Source organism: Camelus dromedarius, chromosome 10 (genome assembly GCF_036321535.1).
Source record: "Camelus dromedarius isolate mCamDro1 chromosome 10, mCamDro1.pat, whole genome shotgun sequence".
In the NCBI taxonomy this organism is placed as follows: domain Eukaryota; kingdom Metazoa; phylum Chordata; class Mammalia; order Artiodactyla; family Camelidae; genus Camelus; species Camelus dromedarius.
Window position 1 is genome coordinate 14,340,232 of NC_087445.1, and position 19,454 is coordinate 14,359,685.

A 19,454-nucleotide genomic window follows, 5' to 3' on the forward strand; every position below is an offset into this window, starting at 1 on the left:
TCTCTGCCCTCTTTGAGCATGAAGGTCGTTCCCCCGATGTAACAGACAGACATTGATCTCTTTAATTGAAAGTCTACAGAATTTCCACTTCAAATCTAGAAACCTGCAGCTTTATTTGTGGAATTTCAGAAATTTGGAAGTTTAGTGGAGAAAAGGAAGTGAGGGAGGAAAGAAGGAAGGGTTGGGGGAGCAGAGGAAGCAGTATTACTCCCTACCATGGATCAAGCATTTCAGGTGAATTATTTCATTAAGAGTAAAGAGTTATTTTCACCATCAGCAAATAAGGAAACCAAAATGGAAAGCATAAGTGAGTTGTTAAAGCCATGCAAAAGTAAGTGGAAGAGCCACATTTGAACTTGGACCCAGGGTTTCTCCCCCTCCCACACAGCTGGATTCGGATACCAGAAGTCTGCTGACCTCGTGAGGTAGCTGCAGAAATTCTAGACCATAAGCTCCACAGAAAAATATAAGCACCAGAAGACTAAGGGCCACAAACATGCTCAGTAAATGTTAGCTATTATTATCGGCTCAATATGTTCATTCAGGAAATAAATAAATTTGGATTTCCAATTAGTTTCACTCCACTGTAATAATAGCCACTATTTATTTTGTGTTTACCCTGCTGTCAGGCACCAGGATAATTGCTTTAAATGATTGATCTCATTTGATTTCCACTACATTTCTCCGAGGTAAAATTTATTATCCCCATTTTACAAATGAGGAAGCGGAGGCTCAGAAAGAGGAAAAACTTGACTAAGGTTAGAAAAGCAACATGTGACAGAATGAGATCTCAAACACAGACCTCTGTCCCCATGGTCTGGGTTCCTAATCACTCCATTGTCTTTCCCATCACCACCCTCCCCTGGGCTGCCATTGAAACTCAGTTGGTTTCTAATCCTTAAATCAGAACAAGTGATGGAGATAGACTTTCAAGGTGGGCAGACCACCTAGCACAGCCTGGGTCCAAGCCTGTCATTACTGCCCATAGTGCAAACCCGAGCTTCTCTGGGCTTCTCTGGGCACTTCAAAGGCAATACAAGCTTGGAAAGTTTGCAGCCCATGTAGTCAGATCCAAGTAGAAAGTGAACCCTTAGTCTCAAAGAAATGAAGTCTGAGTCCTATAGAAAATTGACATTATAATGGAGTAACTACAGTTCAGGCACACACAAATGGAGTCAGGCGGCCATTGAGAGTCTGATCCCAGACACATCCCTGTACCACTGAGAACCTGAACTTTCTCTGAACCATGCTAGACCCAAAAACACCACCACCATTGTATTCAGAACAATGCCCGTCGGCTGCAACCTTATGGTCTCAAGGTCTCCCCTTGGAACTATGCAACCATTTCAGACCCCAACCAATCCTTAGTTAACAAGCACCCTTATTTCTTGCCAGCTCCAAATATAATTCTTAATAAACAATTCATGTAACTAACTGTAACCTTGTAGTTTTTCACCTTTGTTAGCCTCCCCCATTTTGTAGTGCAGTGGAACACAATTCCAGTGCTTCTTGAATCTGTGTCTCTTAGGCTGCAGTCCTACTAAACCCCAAATAAATGCCTTCTTATTTCAATCAGGTCTCTGTTTCTGAAATGTTGGTTAGCAGTCCCATTAGCCAGTTTCAGAATACGTGCCCTTAAAGGGAGGAAAATGCCAAGTTCCCAGACAGGCAGCCTAGAAGTGAAAAATACTTCCACTCATGGCAGGAGGCAGGAGGGAAGGGCCAATCTACATCCTTGGTGAGAGAGGACCATCTATACCTGCCCCATCATCTGCATGTCGAATACAAACATTGCCTCCCTCAACCAACACCTGAGCCAGCAGAACAAAACAATTTCAAAAGAGACAAGATGTAGAGTAAAAATGCAGTGCTACTAGGGCACGACTTAAGGGCTTGCTAGAATCATTGCAAGAAAAGCAACCCAGAGCCAGTCCAGACTAGGCAGGGAAACAGCGGTGAGGGAGGGAGGTGACGGCAGTGTCTTGATTACCTGGCAAAAATGAGGAACTGGAAAAGCTTATTAGAGAACAGGCAGAGAGCTATGTCACAGAAGTGCCTCTGACAGGTGGTGTCCTTGGGGAAGAGGGACAAGCCAAAGTACAAAGGAGGAAATGTTACGGCTTGACGTCACTTGCCCACCAACCCCAAAGCCACATCATCACACCGCAGGAGGATATAAATGCACGACGTTCAGTACAGTTGTTCTTCTACTTCAAAAGCGAGCTGAGGCATGTGACTGAGATACATAGATATATATGTTGAAAAATGTAGCATGCTGTGACATTTAAATTTATTAGCTTCCAAACATTGTGTTGTACCATCTGCTAGTCTGTGCTAAACTTCCTGTAACTAAAGATGCACAAACCCTAGAGAATAAGCATTAGGTAAAATAGATTCATTTTATATAATTGAACATAATTGTGCATGTAATGTTTCAACGTAATATGACTCAACAGCTGTGCAAATAATAAAGGGGTTATTCCCCAGAGACCATATGCCGGCAGTGAGATATAAAGGCAGCACACTAACCGACCAGTCACCCCACAGCCTCAATGGGATGACATGATGACTCACTTTAGAAAAAAGTGCAGTTTAAAAGCAGAAAAAGAAGCAGAGCTCCAGGAACTCCAAAGCAGAGGGGAAACATTATCATCTGCCTCTCACAGCAGAAAGAGAGCAGTGCCCTTTGTCACCCTTAGCTCATGTCACTCTCTGTTCTCCCCAGAGGTGACTTTTTCTCGTGGTCTCTCTTCTCTTCTATAATTGTTACGATGCTTTCAATATTCTCCTTTTACAACCACATACTGACTGACCACAGGTAGACACATCTCCTCTTTTTCGTTTTTTTGTTGTTGTTTTTTTTTTTTTTTTGAGGAGGGAGGTAGGCAATTAGGTTTGTTTGTTTGTTTATTTAATGGAGGTACTGGGGATTGAACCCAGGACCCCATGCATGCTAAGTATGTACTCTATCACTGTCCTATACCCTCCCCTGACACATCTCCTATTGCTTTGCATTCTGTTTGAAAATAATATGGCAAGTGAGATCTAGAATGAAAATTCTAAATCCCTCAATGACTCTTCTTTGCCTTCTCGTTAAACTTTTTCAAGTATTTTCAGGTAAATCATAAATTTTCTCCATTATATGAGTAGATATTGTTCCAATTTTAGAGATGAGAAAACCGAGACTTGGTGTTTCCATGAACCACCAAGTGTTTACTGAGTACCCAGTATGTACCAACTTCATATAAATCATATGTCTACAGTGGGACAAACAGGTAATGGCATAGCTAAGGATTAGGATGTAATACTTTGTTCTTTACATCAGTTCCTTTAGTGGTTCAATGCTAAATGATTTTGGACAAGCTGCTTAATATTATCTGTGCCTCATGTTTAACATTTATGAAACAGGAACCAAAAAAATTAACTAATAGAAATGTATCTACATGTACCCCTTTGATCAGATATAAAAAATTTTCACATCTGACCAAAACTTCAAGTCAATGTATTCCATTTTAGCCCTTGATTATTCTGTTCATTCTATTCTACCCTGCCCTATAAAGCTTGTTACCATTTTTTTCCAAACCTGCTTGGCCACAGTGGCCATTTCTAGACTGTAGATAAGATGAGATATATATATTTTCCAATGTATTATGCTAAGAAGCATCTTACCTGCAGGCTAACGATTGTAAATTGCCTCAACATCCACTGTATTATATATTTCACATTGTTCTGCCTATAATATTAAAGCTTGGCCTCTTAGAAAATATTATAAAGGAATTTAACTATACATAAATATTAATAGGTGCAATAAAATAAGAACAGCATAAAAGTATTTCAGTACTAAAAGTTAAATGTGTTAGAGCCTAAGAGAAGCTTTTACTTTTTCCTTTTGTAAACGACTTTAAACTCACATATGATGATGAAATTATAAAAATGAAAATAACAAAAAACATATTTATTACAATATATTAAAGAGAGGAGTTAGTGGCTTAGAAAGCCCCAAGATGACAAAGAAAAGTATAATATTCTAGAATTGAAACAAGCCATCACAGTTGCTTAAATACTGTGCTCCACCACAGTGTAATGACTTTTTTACTAACACTCAGACAAATATAATAATCTCAAGGTATCTAAAGGTTGAGAGAAGGTTATAAGGTAAGAATTACTGAAGCCAATAAATATGAAACTTGGAGCTGACATTGGGTCTCAAATCTCCAGTGTTTGCAAAACTTTCCGCACAGGTGGTAGGTACAATCACCGTATGTTCAAACTAAAGACATCTGCAGAATCAGAACCAAGAGATTGTCAACTTAAATGCATGTTCTTTTTGGTAGGGAGAGTAGTTATTCTAACTTAAAGTGAGAATAATTCACTCTAATCCCAATTCACTTGAAAAACTGAAGATTAACCCAATCTGTCAAGTGGACTTCTGATCACTGTTTCTTTTTTAAGCACATTCCAAAAGATCTATGCAATTTGGATGAGGGGTTATGATTTAAAATATAACTAAACTTAAAAGAGATTTTGTAACCTCTTAATATCTCTGATCTTCCATTTTCTTTTCATGAACTCAGGAGGCAGAAGTCGGGTTATATCTCTATAGCAATTCTACAATTACCTGAAATGAAAATCCAGATAGATTGTAACCCTTCCAAGGTAGTTTTCACATCCACTTGGAAATAAATACATTGGCTTAAAAAGTAAAATCTCAGCCTCCTTGCCTGATCAGTTTCAGGAGATTCTGCTACAGAAACCAGTAGCAAAGCCTGTCAGCTTTCAGAAATATCCCAAATCTGACCTCCTCTCTCCACCTCCAGTACTATTACACTGACCCAAATTACAGAAATGAGCAGGTACAAGAGAGTCCTCACTGCTCTCCTCATTTCCATTATCACCGCCTGCAATTCATTCTTTACACAGCACCAGAACAATCTTGGTTGTAACGTACTTTTGGAGAAGGCTGCCCACCCATGACCCTCCTTGTCTTCACTGTACTCCTCCCAAGTCACATTTGATTAGACCATTGATCCAAGTTAGGTCACTGAGATTCCACATCCCAGGATCTGTATGAGGATTCAAGCCCCAAGTTGTTCTCTGTTTATCACTTGATATACGATCTATATATTTGGTAGCTATAGAAATGTCCATCTTCTATCATATGTACAAAAGAGAAAAACACAGTCAACCTTGGGAAAGAAAAGATGCAATGGATGCTCAGAGAGAAGAAAGACAAAAGTCTGTGCTGAGAGAGGAAAGGCAGAGAGAGACAGACTGAACCAGCATCTCAGTTCCTGATGACTTGACAACTGCTGCTTTTTGGCCCAAAGTTCCATAAAATACTTCTATATCCTTATAACAAATTCTCTTTACTTAGTACCAGTGACTTCAAGCCCAACACTAGAGATGCAGAGGCGATGGCCTTCCTTAGACTTCACTAACTCCTATAATCGAGAAAGATCTAATCTCTGTACTAAATTATTTATTCCATGTCATTTAGAGCTACTCTGCTTCCCTTATAAAACAGATACATAAAAAGCCTGCAATTAGATCACTCGCTTTCTGCATTTACTAGCTGAGTGACCACAAGGAAGTCACTTCTCTAAGTGTCAGTTTTGTCATCTGTAAAATGGGGCTAATAATTCCCTCCTTATAGGCCTCTTCAGAGTATTGAAGGAGGAGTGACACATCAGCTGCTTAGCTTATAACCTTATAACACTTATAAGGTAAGTGTCCGTATCCTCATCATTGTTACTGTTATTCAAACAAGCCTAACTTACAACTCCATTGTGTTACAAGATGATCTTATTAATGAGAAGTTTTAACTGCTGGTAGGTTCTTCTGGAGGATATAATAGAAAACAGAATTTAGGAGCCAGTGTTTTTGCTTTACCCTAATTCAGAGGCAGCTATATGCTGGCTAGAGGTGATATAACATTCTAAGACAGAATGTCTTTTTTTTTAACCTACTGATAATTAGGCTATACATAATGATCTCCAGCCTGGTTTATTTATTTATTTACTTTGCTTATTCTTCTTTAATTTTTAGCTTATTGGGACAGCACTGTGGCATCTGAACCAAAGGAGGCCAATACAATAACAACAAAAAGTGCTGATAGGACACTCAAGTCTAAAGCAGTAGCAGCAAACACAGTGTTTAGAGAGTTCAGCCAAAGGGCAGTGTTCAGCCCAGGAAACGTGGCTAATAGGTAGTCAAAACTTCGGTGTCAGTGCCAGATGGACCAGCGGTCTCAGACATCACCTCACAGTGAGTCAACCACATGTCCCGTGTTGCTCCAGCCAGCTAGGCAGTCTCTGTGGAGTCCCTTTTTGCAGCAGGTGTAATTCTGGTGAGGCTGCAACTCCACGGAGGATGTCCTCTATTTTTAAACTCATGAATTTCACTTTCCTAAGCTGACAAAAGGCTCTGTGTTAGATGACACACGGATGCAGGATGATTCCACAGGAACCATTGGAGAGACAAGACTGTCTGCTCTTATTACATTTGATGGCTAGGCAAGACATATGCTGCTGCTCTATAAAGCTATGAGGACCAGAACGCTTTAAATTGGGTTAAGGTGACTTAAGGCAGGATTTGAGATGCCAGTTGCTTCAGAAATGAAATTGGGCCGACATTTCCTCCAAAGTTCCCTCCAGGGAAAGAAGTGGGGGCAGGTGTTTGAACCACAGACACACACCAGAGCATCGTAGCTGAAGACCATGCAATGAACAGAATCTAATGTGAAGAGAAGGGTCAGGGACACAGAGTGAGGAGGGGAAGCAAAATGTGAAGGCTGACTTCCCCAAGAGGAAGGGCACCTAATAGAGACATGACAGTCACTTCTGCCACAGTCAGGCCACTTCCTCAGACACAGCCTCGAGGGAGGAACGCAACACGCTGCTACTATGAAGACAGGAAGAAAGAAACCAGGAATTTATTTAATTCCTTTAACACACAAGTATGGGAGTCCTAGTACAAGCTGAGCACTGAGTTCAGCCTTGTTGGGATCAACAAGATTAAGACTCCCATAGATAAGTGTGTCTCAGAGCAACCCAAAATAAAGGTCGTTTTGCTCAAAGAAGGAATGCTCAATCTGTTCTGGCAAGAAATGAGCTAAGATTCTAGACTTTTGTGCCATGTAATATAAATGGGTTCATTTAGATCTAAAAGCACAAAGGGAAGGTTTTATAACTATACCATTTCTATAAGAACTTAGCCTGACCTCACGTCATCATCCTTATAATAGTAATAATAATACAAATAACCTATATTATAAATCTACTATGTGTTACAGGTTGAGCTTATTAATGAGAAGTTTCAACTGCTAGGATGCTCTTCTGAAGGCCATATTAGAAAACAGAATTTAGGCGCTATAGTGTTTGTGTTATCCTAATGCAGAGTCAGCCATATCCAGGAAGGAGCCGATATGACACCCCAACACATGGCATCTTTTTAACCCTTGGAAAGTGTTACTGGCTAAACTGAGGCAGACTTTCATCCCCAAGGGTTTCTAATGCTAGTGGATACTTTAGTTGGAGAAGTTCGTTCATCGCTACCTTCTCTGCAGTTCACACTAGCCAGCCATAGATGATTGAGCTGTCTCTGCACCCCAATAACGTGGTGCCTTCACAAGCAGTCAGTTCTGTATGTCCTCCTTAACTTGCCACCAACAAGCCATGGATCCAAGGTTGAAGTGTATACAACCTTGAACCCGTCAAGACTAGAACTGTTTCAGAACACTCTCGGAAAACACTTTGGTATTCTAACCACACATCAAATGGAAGCACAAGCGCAGCATGATTGCTAAATGGTAAAGCTTTTCTCCATAATCTATGACAAAATGTCTAACGCTAAGTAAACAGATCTCCTCCCACCTCCTTGGTGCGATCTTGAAGGGGATCCATTCCCTACAAGGCTTCTCTTCCAAATGTAAACTTCATTTAAAAAAAAAAATGAAGTTTATGTTTTTGTCGTTAAAATATGATCATTTTTGAAATTTCTTTAAGAAATAATTGTCTTTCCATCCTAAAGCAATTGTTATTAATGATTCTATGGAAAACATGGATAGCTCCAATATTAAATGCTTCCTTTAGGCTCAGTGTCACGGTAAGGTGACAGATGTCATTGACACTCAGAAGTTGATAACTTACTTTACAGGGACACAGAGATAATTATGAAGTGTATCATTATTACTTTAAGACAGAATTCATCTTTCCCTCCTGAATGTTTGACCTAAATTTTGTTTTTAGCCATCAAGCATTCACCTTATTCCACTTAGTTCTACCATTATCTGTGCAGATGTTTCCTCTACAGATAATAATGACCTTGAGTAGAGTCCTTCATTCAGCTATAGAAGGATGGAGATCTGATCATACCGACTTTATGTATAAGACATGGCGTCTGCTCAAAGTAAGCAACCAATACATTTTAAAATAAACTGTCAATAAACAAATGTTCATGGGGGGTCTACTATATACCCAGTACTAGGCTAGGTATTAGAATTGAATCATACTTTATTCCTTCTCAAGGAAAATACAGACTTGGCTCTGGCCCAATGCAAGGTAACAGACGTGAGCTGAAAAACCTAGAGGATCGTCTTAGTGCAGTAAAACAAAACATCGACTTCAAAGCTTTCTCTAACTTGGTATCCGTGTCTAATGGAAGCAATAAATTAAGCCCATTGGTAAGGTAAAATATCTTGAGCAAAATTCAGACTGGGGAGGCACTATTAAACAGCAAGCTATAAAATAACTGTGAACCTGTTTATGCACTACCTTGAAAGTAATTTCCCGAAGGGAGAGAAGGAACTGATTACCAGGAACAATAGCTGGCAGGATCTTTTACACCAGTTCCTTATAAATGGGAGTCACCTTAGCCATCTTCAGCAGCCTCCCACTAAGAAGAAAAGTAACTTGTATTTAAAGTTTCATAATATCTACTTAAAGGTGACCCAACATGGAATTTGCTACTTTTTTTTTTTTTTAACATAGAACTTCTCTACTGTGACACAGTGAATTTTACTGTCTCATCTTAAATTGCCTTACACGCTGCATCAATAAGCGGTCTTAGCTCTCAAGACCAGTTCTAGTAAAAAATCCCATGGGGCCCTGCCCTTGACTAATAAGGTTTAGAGGCTATCTAAAACATGCCCACCCCACCCCACTTCAACCCATAAGGATTTAGCTAACCATTTCAGAGTTAACATGAAGATGTTTCTGTTGCCTACAAGCCAATGCAGTGAGGCTGATGGCTTATAAATAGTTACGACATTCCTCAAGATGGCACTCGACTATGGAGGGGAGTTTTCCATAGGGGTAGGTCTTCTGGCCAAAGTGAGCATCAGTGGCTCCTTCTCAATCTCCCTAACTACACAAGAAAGGAGGAGGACAAAGTCTTCTGCTGTCATCCACAGCCACCATTTCCAAGACATCACCAGATGGAAGAATATCCTCCAACTTTTAGATGGTTTACAGCCAATAGTCCTTTACAGCTAATTATTCTGTTTCCTCTTGATTCAACAAGATATACTATTCTATTAGACTCTACTGATAGGATTTTCATTTTGTTTATAATCATGGTGGGAAAATCGAAACTACCCATTTGGGAAATTACACTATGATCATGCTGTGATACAGAGCACAACACTGGGACCCCATCACCCATTCAAACTTCTGTGTTAAAGCAGACACAGGACAGTTTTCTGAGGAAGAGTCTAGTCCTGATCACAGGTGCTCTGAGGCCAGCTTCTAAACCTCTGGGATGTGAGCACCCATTTAAGTGTCTATCTCAGGTAGATTCCTGTTTAGGGGGGAGTTGTTATTTCTTCCTACAGGATCTTGATTCTGTCTGCTGCACCACTAATTGTCCAAGCATGGGAGTCTGCCCTCTATAGTAATCACCATAACCCAGGTGCTTGACAGCACCGATGACCTTGAATTATGCTCTTCCATTCTTCCCAAAATCTCAGTTGCCCAAATTTTCATTTGTGAAAGATGCAAAAATGCATTCATGTAGCCACTGCTCCAAATATTCTAATACTTAATATCACTCTTATTACAATGCATTTCAGAGTTGTGTCCTAAATAAATAAAAGATAGGAAAGGAAGATTGAATGGAGCCTGTCACTGCTAATTATGGACATCTGGTGACTTCAATCTCTAGGGATCACTTCAGGCTACACTGGCATTAGACAAACCCCAATTAACAGGAATAGCCCTAGTTAGTAAACAGTAAAAACAAAAATGTACACTTCAAAATGTTCTTCCACAACCCAATTAGATTTTATGGTAGCATGACTTGGTATGTTTATGTGACCTCTCTGAGTCTCATATTCTCCATCTGTAAAATGGATATCATAAAAATTCCTCACTGGTTTCTGAAGAGAGTTAGAATATTGAGCAACAAGTGCAACACTTCTTAACTCTGTACTGTCTAAGCTTGCCCTAATCACTGATCTCTAGACTACATTATCTGTTATCAAAATACATTATTTTTCTTATCATAATTTTCAATTACATACTAATTTATTTATACATATGTTTATTGTCTATCAACAAATTAGATTTTAAGCCCTAGGAGGGCGTGCACTGTGTCCATTTGAGTAACCACTGTAGACCTAGTGCTTCTAATGTCCTCAACGATACTTGACTGATTGAATAACTGAATAAATGAATGATTTAGGGTACTAACATTTAACAGAAACATTAAGTAATGATAACTGCTTTTATTATCTTAGTGTTACAAAATCATGACCATTTGGCATATTGTCTTATGAAACTTTCAGTGGCTTTGTTACTTGCTAAAATATTGGGCAAATTATTGGAACATGATGATCAAATTCACCTGTGTAATAGCCAAGCTGTTCAGAATTCTTCCGACTGTCAGACTATTGCAGTCTTTTGCATTAATATCACTTATGTATAAAAAGTAACTTATGTTTACAAGACCAAGTTCAGTGACAAATTCAAGTTAACAAATAACATAGCTTACTGGTTTTAAATATATGTATTTGCACTACACAGATATCCTAGTTATTTAAAACATTACATGTCTACAACAAAACATTTACAGTGCTTATCTCTATCTAATCTTTGGGGGTTTTTTCCCCCTATTTTATTTATATTCACTGCCTTTTATTCTGTAACTATTAAGAATTACTTATATATTTAAATGTACATTAAAGGTATTTAATAATTATAAAATTTGCTCAAATGAATACATTTAAGCATGCATTTAAAATTGATCAATTTCTCCTTTGTCAATGAATCTATGTCTTTCTTTTATTTGGAAAACACAGTTAACATAACCACAGAGCCTCATTTCCTCTATTTCCTCCACCCTGTTCTCAGTCTACTTCTTAAAAGGCAAAAGCCACTTAAAAACATTTCATTTTGATAAAGACTCTGGATACATGTGAAAAAGGAGTCCTATTCACTTGGATCTCGGGAGTATAAGACATTCTGCATGACTTTGTTTCATGCAACGCCTGAAGTCAGTGGTCGTCAGCTGGGCTGGGGAGGACCAGAGACATTTTATCTGAATTACCTGGCGCAGACTTCATACCCCGTGTGTCTGAAGTCCCGCTCCAACCATACCATTCTCAAATGTACTGGTATTCGAAAAGAAATGTGCTTCTTGACTTTCAGGAAACATGCTCAGCACCTTGACTAGAGATAACCATTTAGTAGTAGGAGTAGTACTGGCAGATAACCTTTTACTGACTACTTACCACCTGCCAGAGAAAATAGATTCACTCATTTAATCCTCATAAAAATCCCTTTTCTGTAGATAATACTATTATCTCTATTTACACATGAGGAAAACTGAAGCCCAGATAAAGTGACCTGCCCCAGGTTACACAGTTAGCGGCGGGGTTGGGATTAGAGATGCAAGGGGTGGAGTCCATGCTGTGCATCCTTCGTGCATCCCTCGCTGCTGCTCTCTGCTGCCTACCAACTTTACTGACACCAGCGTCACTGAAAATGCAAATTACCTACCAGAGATTTCCAAAGTTTCTCTATACCACCAAAGATTTCTCTTTTGCCTGCAACTGAGTGGTTTATACACACTCAACATAGTTATTTCAACTGGATAATAGTATGAAATCTTAACATGTGACGGTTTCCCCCTGGATTTTTTTCCCTTTCTCTTTCAAATTGTTAACAGTTTTACTTCTGCTCTTTGAGGAAGATAATGGAGTGTGAGGTTTTCAAAGACAGCCCTTCGAAGTGTAACTGTGGGGCCATCCCAGGACAGACTCCTCCCCTACATCCTCTGCTGTAGCTCCTCTCTGAGGTACCTAGATAATCAGATCTGTTATGCATTTTCTGAGTTGTTTTACAAATGCTAAAACTGACACCAAAGAGAAGAAGAGCACGTAGCCTCCAGACCTACTAGTGCCTAAGAATTGATAAGGTTAACCCCTGTGATTCTGCCCTTTTATCACCATCAACCAATCAGAGAGTTGTGCACAAGCTGATCACATGCCCTGGGACTCCCCGTCCTCACCTGGCCTTTACAAAGGCCTTCCTGAATCCTACTGAGGAGTTCAAAGTTTTTCAGCGCTAGCTGTCCCTGACTCCTTGTATGGTGCCCTACAACAAATGCTGCGCTTTCCTTCACCACGACCCAGTGTTGGTAAATTGGCTTTCACTGCGTGGGAGCGAGTGGACTCAGGTTTGGTTTGGTAACAGAAGAGTTGCAGATAAAATACCAGATGCTCAGTTATATTTGAATTTCAGATAAATGACAAATCATTTTTTTAATATCAATGTATCCCCTGCAAAATCTGGAATGTATTTCTATTTAACAATTACTCCTTGTTTATCTGAAGTTCAAATTTAACTTTCTAAGCCTGGCAACCCTATCCTTAGGGAAACTTGGATAGTTCATGGAGGAAGTAAAACGTAAGAAAATTCACACAACAGGCAGCGTATCTTAGAAAAAGCAGGAGGGAGAACGGCTAGGCAGATGAAACTAAAAGCAGCCTGGGAAAAGACTCCAGGGTCTAAGGGTAGCAAGGAAAGAGCAGAGGGCTGCCAGCCCTGAGGGCTGTGAGGACAGATGACACTTGACCAGCCATTCCCCACTCTCCCGTTGATGTTGGAGCTATGCTACAAAGACAAGTTATAAAACTAAGGTACAACCTCAGAGCCCAACTCAGAAGGCTGGGCCAAAATGAAGGCTTTGGGGATAGAGAGGAAAGTTATCACACAGGAAAAATATGGATACCCACTGGTTTTTACTGAAGAAAATTTATACTAAACTTCAACTTACGAGGACTGGGATAGCTTAACATCATCTTCTTCAGACATAACCATCCCAGAATCGGAAGCAGAATTATATCTGCAGGTAAAGGCTTTGATCAGACTAAACTCTGAGCAAGAAATCTGAAATACTAACTGAGTGCCTGGCGCCCTGCTCGGTACTACAAACCAAGACACTGAGATGAAAAACACATAACCCCTGCCTTTCAGGCACTTACAGTCCGGTGGGTGAAAGCAACAGGTAAAGAAGAAATTTCAACACTAGAGTTTTCCATATGCAATGAGCGTCATCAGAGGAGGGCTGGAATGATTGTCTAGAAAGAGACAGGGAACAAAGGAAATTGCTCCAGAGAGAGATCTTTATAGCACAGCTGGTATCTGCCAAGAGGACAGTGTTGAGAAGGATGGTCCCCATGAGGCCTGTTTGGTATTTCAGGAACACACAATGGCCAGAAGGAGAAAGGAAGAGAAGTAGGCTGAAGCCAGATCGCAAAACCTCTGATACACAAGTGCTTCCCAAATTTTATTGTAAGTACCAATAATCTTGGGATCTTGTTCAGATGCAGGTTCTGGTTCAAGAAGTATGAAGTGGAACCTTGGAGATTCTGCATTTCTAACAAGCTGCCCAATGAGGCGAATGCAGCTAGTCTGAGAATCATCTTGGAGCTGTAAGGCTGCATGCCACACTTTGGATTCCTAAACCTTCTCCTGCAGACAGTAGGAGCCCTCTCATGGCTTCTCTAGCCTGAGAGTGACTAGAATTCAAAAACTCTAGAAGCAGGTACAAGTCTCTGCCTGTGGTCCAGGAAAGAAATGTCTAAACTGAAGACACTGAAGACAAGGAGAAGAGGATGAACTGAGTCTTACTGAAAGGGTAAATAACCAATATCTTATAACTTTAAATGGGCCACAGCCTATAAAAATGTCAAATCACTAAATGGTACACCTGAAACTAACATAATGTAACTCATCTAGACCATACAATTTCAAACAAAGGTAAAACTGACATAAATTGGTATTCAATGGAAGCGCAGATAAGGGAAACAGGTGATGATGGCTAATTTTTTTTTCACAATCATATGATACGATTTGAGGTGTGTAACACTCATTGAACATTTCAGATATCCTTCTGTGATTAACTGTAACACCCTTTAAACCACAAGATAAGACTTTAAATGAGGAGTTAGGCTTTCAATGTATTTAGAGATTTCTGTCACATTACCTTAAGGTGACTCCTGACACATGTCCAGTCTTTCCTGATAGAATGTAAATTACTCTTAGGCAAGAATGGGCTTCAGTGCATACCCAGCACTGATCACAATTCCATTAATATGCAGACATGTCATTCCTCATCAAATACTGTGCTTCACTGATATGAAAGCATGGGAAAATTCCAAAGCATCAGTCCCCACAGAGCTTCCTCATTTATCTTCCCTCTTCTCATTTTTAAAATCTGAACTAATAAGAGATTTCAATGCCAATACTGAAACTGAGAGCTCATTCATTTCTCAAGTTCCGGAATAACATCCCAAGGTATGGATCCCAGTGGTCCTTCCTAATGACTGATTAGAGTTCTTTTCTTTACCTCCTACAGATGATTACTTGTTTTGATATCACAGGTTGCTTAGCAGGTTGACTTAGCACCTGTGCTAATTGCTTTATCCTGCTAGAATCTGATTTTCTTTTTTTTTTTAATAGACAATTTTTTAGAGCAGTTTCAGGTTCACAGCAGAATTGAGCAGAAAATACAGAGTTCGCACGTAGCCCTCCCCATCCCCAAATATATAATCCCCTACCCTCAACGTTCCTCATCAGTGTGGCATATTTGGTACAACTGATGAACCAACATGGTCACATTATTATCAACCAAAGTCCATAGTTTACATTAGGGTTCACTCTTGATGTTGTATATTCTATGGGTTTTGACAAATGCATAACGACATGTAGCCACCACTATAGTATCATACAGAATAATTTCATTGCCCTAAAAATCCCTTGTGTTCCATCTATTCATTCCTCCCTTCCTCTCTCTCCCCAAATCCCTGGAAACCACGATCTTTTTATTGTTTCTGTAGCTGTGCCTTTTCCAGAATGTCATTTGGTTGGAATTGCACACTTTGTAGCCTTTTCAGATTGGCTTCTTTCATTTAGTAATATGTCTTTTAAGTTTCTTCCATGTCTTTCATGGCTTAATAGCTCATTTGTTTTTTTTTTTTAATTTTTACTGCACATATATTTTAAAATTTACATATACGTACTGTTCATTGTTTTAAGAATGTTTAGAGCTTTAGCTTTTTAAACTTACATAGTTATCAAAGGAATAAAGCCAACCACAAAATAAGAATCAACTCAAAAAGATACATACACCCTGCTATTAACAGCAACATTATTTATAATTGCCAAGATACGGAAGCATCCTAAGGGCACATCAATAGTTGAATAGACAATGAAGATGCAGCATATATATATTTAATGGAATACAACTCACTCATAAGAAAGAAGCATATTTTGCCATTTTTGGTCCTTCATAGAATCTGATTTTCAGTGTGTTAAAATGTTCACTTAAGCCAGTGGTTCTCACACATTAGAGTCGCCCAGGCTCTACCTGCAGGGATTATAATTTAACTGGACTGAAGTGCTTCCCAGGTATCAGTAGGGTTTAAAAGCTTCTCAGGTGAATCTAACCACAGCCAAGGCCGAGAAACGCTGGCTTAAGCAAACCTAAATGGGGATTTTGTTTCTCGAATTCAGCATCCAAAACTGCTTCCCCACACCACAGTCCATCCAAGAAAAAGTGAATGAAAAGTTTGGTAATATTAGCACCAGTCTACCTAAAGCAATCTCACCTCTCAGGAGCACCCATGAGAATGAGGATGGTCTCCAAGCTACCAAACATGATGATCTGGAGTCTATACAGAAAGACAGTAAATTGTCAGGAGAAACAAAGGAGTGGCACCGTTTTTCTTCTCTTAGGTTGGCCCACCCTGAATTCTCGGCAGTGTACTGTATTTTACAACACTTTTACTTTACCAATAAAATCTTCTGTATATATCACACTTTCTGTCTCTTGTTAAAAATTCTTTTTTGGGGTGACGAGGAACTGAGGTTATCTTTTTTTCCCTTCCATCCAATAACAGAAAGAGCCAAGGTTTGATGGTTCAAAACAAAACAAAAAACAGCTCTATTATTTCTGTAACCAGTTCTACTGGTTACATAATCCTGAAGAAAATATCCTCTGCATCTCAGTTTTCTCATCTATGTACATAAAGGGTCCTCATGTAGTTTTTAAGTAGGTTTACTGAAGGTCCTATAATAATACGTTTACAAAACAGTGCTCATATTTCAACCCCTTCTGAGATTTTTTTTACATCACTCCAGGCATGCTATTTTTCTTTTTTGCCACATTCTTGGCTTTTGAAAGATTATCTTAACAAGTTAACTTTAGAGCATTTGCAACTTAATTTTCTTTTTCCTATGAGTGCTTTCAGATGGGTAGCATGATATGAATGGTAGCATTGTTCTGTACCTTTGTGGGTATCTCAATCTCCTGTGTAGGTTTTTTAAACTTTCTTTTGGAAGGTCTTTACATCAACAAGGAAGTACTAACCAACAAAAGAATCTGATACACCCAACGTTAGTACCCAGTGTTACGGGCCACTGAATCCCAACAGGCTTTGGGCAGCCTGAACATTTGGCAAAGTAAACTGATCTTTTATCAGATTTCATCTGTGAGGAAGCCAACACCTGGCCAGAGACCCATTCACCACAGTAAGCCAGGGTCTAAGTGCCTGAGGCACAGAGGCTGACCACATAGGAGCAGCTGGATAGGTACAGCCCAGCATCTGATGTCCAGGTTCTCAAGAGGCCCCACAGGGTTCTAATTAGGTAAGGGAATACAACAATTCCTTATCAACAACCACAACCAAGCTGTAAAATAGCATGTCTTTGTGTTTTTCTATAAAATCATTCAATCCCATGCTTTGAAAATTTTGTTAAGTTTGGCCCTCTCACAAAAATATGAGGTGTACCTGGTTTTCATAGCCACAGGCTCAGGTCTGCAAATATTACAGCTTTTTTTTTATAACTTAAATCATGTCTATCACAAGCCCTTCAGGCTTCCTGATAGAAAAGTGAATCTGGTCACTTCTAAGTAAGCTCAACCACTTCAGGAATTTCTTAGCTCTATCTGTATTATACCCAATCAAATTATGGATTTCCTCTTTTCTCTTTTCTCTCTGGGGTTGATTGGAACTCAAGTGTTGACACAGTAATGTAATATCTATGAGACAGTGTCTCCATGGTTATGCAGAGTTGACATCCATTGATATATACACTCATAGTACATGGCTCTTCATGTTGCCACCCTCCAAATAGGCTTTTGGTCTCAGACTGCATGGCCCATGCCACCCCTCCGTTACACCTCCTTGTCAAGACCTTGAGACGTTGGATACCCAGATTTTTCTCTCTGCTAAGGCACACATCTTTATTCCAGACATGAGGAAGATTCAGTTGCTGCCCTACATCTCCCCAGAGCAATGGGACAATTAGGACCTGTCATCAAGCCCTCTCTACCTCTGACACCCCATGCAGTCTTCTATACTTCACTGCCCCCACGCTGAATGGCGTGAGAATCTTTGTGATTTCTCTCCCAGCCATCCAGATGGGAAACAGAACACTTACCCTACTCAGGATACGGCAGGTTATGGTATAGTAATAACACCCTCCAAAGATCAACAAAATTTCATTCCTTACTCACATAAAATCCATTCCAAGTCCAGAATACTCTCTATGAAGTCTGTCTTCCACATGTTGGCTCAGCCTTCCAGACCAGTCAGGGAAGAAGCAGGCTACAAAGTTGAGCACCACCAATTAGATGCTGCAACACAGATATGACCCATGGCACTCCCAGTAACAATGTATTAGCCAAAGCATATCACAAGGTCATCCTATCTTTAAGGGAAAGGGGGAATATGCCCTGTATGCCCAGAAGAAGAGTGGGGCTCAGACATTAGTGCACTGTAGCAATGTCTTCTGCAGTCCTGGTTCCCTCTACTCTTACACTCATCTGGGGGCCCTATGGTCTCTAGGCCCATTACTTGGCTCAGTAAGTGGGACTTGGGTCAAAATTGGGGCTCAGCCCTAAAATTAGTGTCTATCTCTCTTTATTTATTTCCAACCTTCTTCCTCTCGTCAGTTGGGAGCATCTTTATCTAGTGAGGGAGTGGGGACAAAAGAGAGATCAAGGAAAAATATGGAAAGATGATTTTGAGACTTTTAACTTTAAAAGTCAGGAATTTAACATCTGTTTCTTGGTCCTCTTGACAATCCCCACTGTCTGTTCTATGTACTCTGTGATGGTCTGCTCTGTGTGGAATGTCAGCTTCCTCTGCTTTCTGACATAATGAGATGGGGCAGGGTCATGGGATTAAAAGTCAGTAGAGGTAGGTGAATAGCAACGAATACTTCACATATTGTCTTTCCACCCAATGACCATGTACTCCTCTCCTCTTTTGTAGACCATGTTGAGTGGGCCTACAAGGGCTGGACAGATAAATCAATTATGTTTAACTTACCAATACACAGATCAGAGAATGGAACTAGAGCAATGCTATGATAATCTGTAAAGGGGTCAACAAGCATTTTGCTGGCAGTTGCTGAAAATGAAAATAGGAAAAATGCAATGAAAAAAAACATTCAATTTCAGACTAAGATGCTTCGTACAAAACTTTCAAAAGTGATGCATTCTGAATAGCATAACAGTTGTACGAGGCTCTGCTTCAGCAAATCACAATGCTACGGTCATTGCACCTTAACTACTGAAGGTGATTTAAGAGATGGGTTACCCACCAGAGGAGGCTTTTCATGATAAAGAATCTGTGCATTTAAAAATATATTTAATGGCATTTTAGTCATTACCTCCGTAGACATCTATTATTTTTGAACCTTCATGGTACTCTCCAGGATCATAAGCTCTGAGACTAATTTTCTTTATTTTTCTTTTTTTAAATTAAACTTTAGTCAATTTACAATGTTGTGTTAGTTTCTAGTATACAACATAGTGATTCAATTATATATATGTAAATATGTACTTTTTCATTATAGGTTATTACAAGATATTGAATGCAGTTTCCTATACAGCAGGACCTTGTTGATTATCTATTATATATATAGTAATGTGTATCTGCTAATCCC

The 19,454-nt window shown here is 39.5% G+C and overlaps 1 long non-coding RNA gene across 2 annotated transcripts in view; it reads right to left on the reverse strand.

The window, feature by feature from the left end:
- The window catches only part of LOC116152588 (uncharacterized), a 120,840-nt gene that overhangs the window by 24,965 nt on the left and 76,421 nt on the right, over positions 1 to 19,454 (reverse strand). For both annotated transcript variants that reach the window (XR_010382621.1, XR_004136115.2), the window contains 2 exons: positions 18,836 to 18,916; positions 18,019 to 18,109 (listed from right to left, as the gene is read on the reverse strand). This is a non-coding gene — a long non-coding RNA (uncharacterized LOC116152588). The remainder of the gene's footprint in view (positions 1 to 18,018; positions 18,110 to 18,835; positions 18,917 to 19,454) is intronic.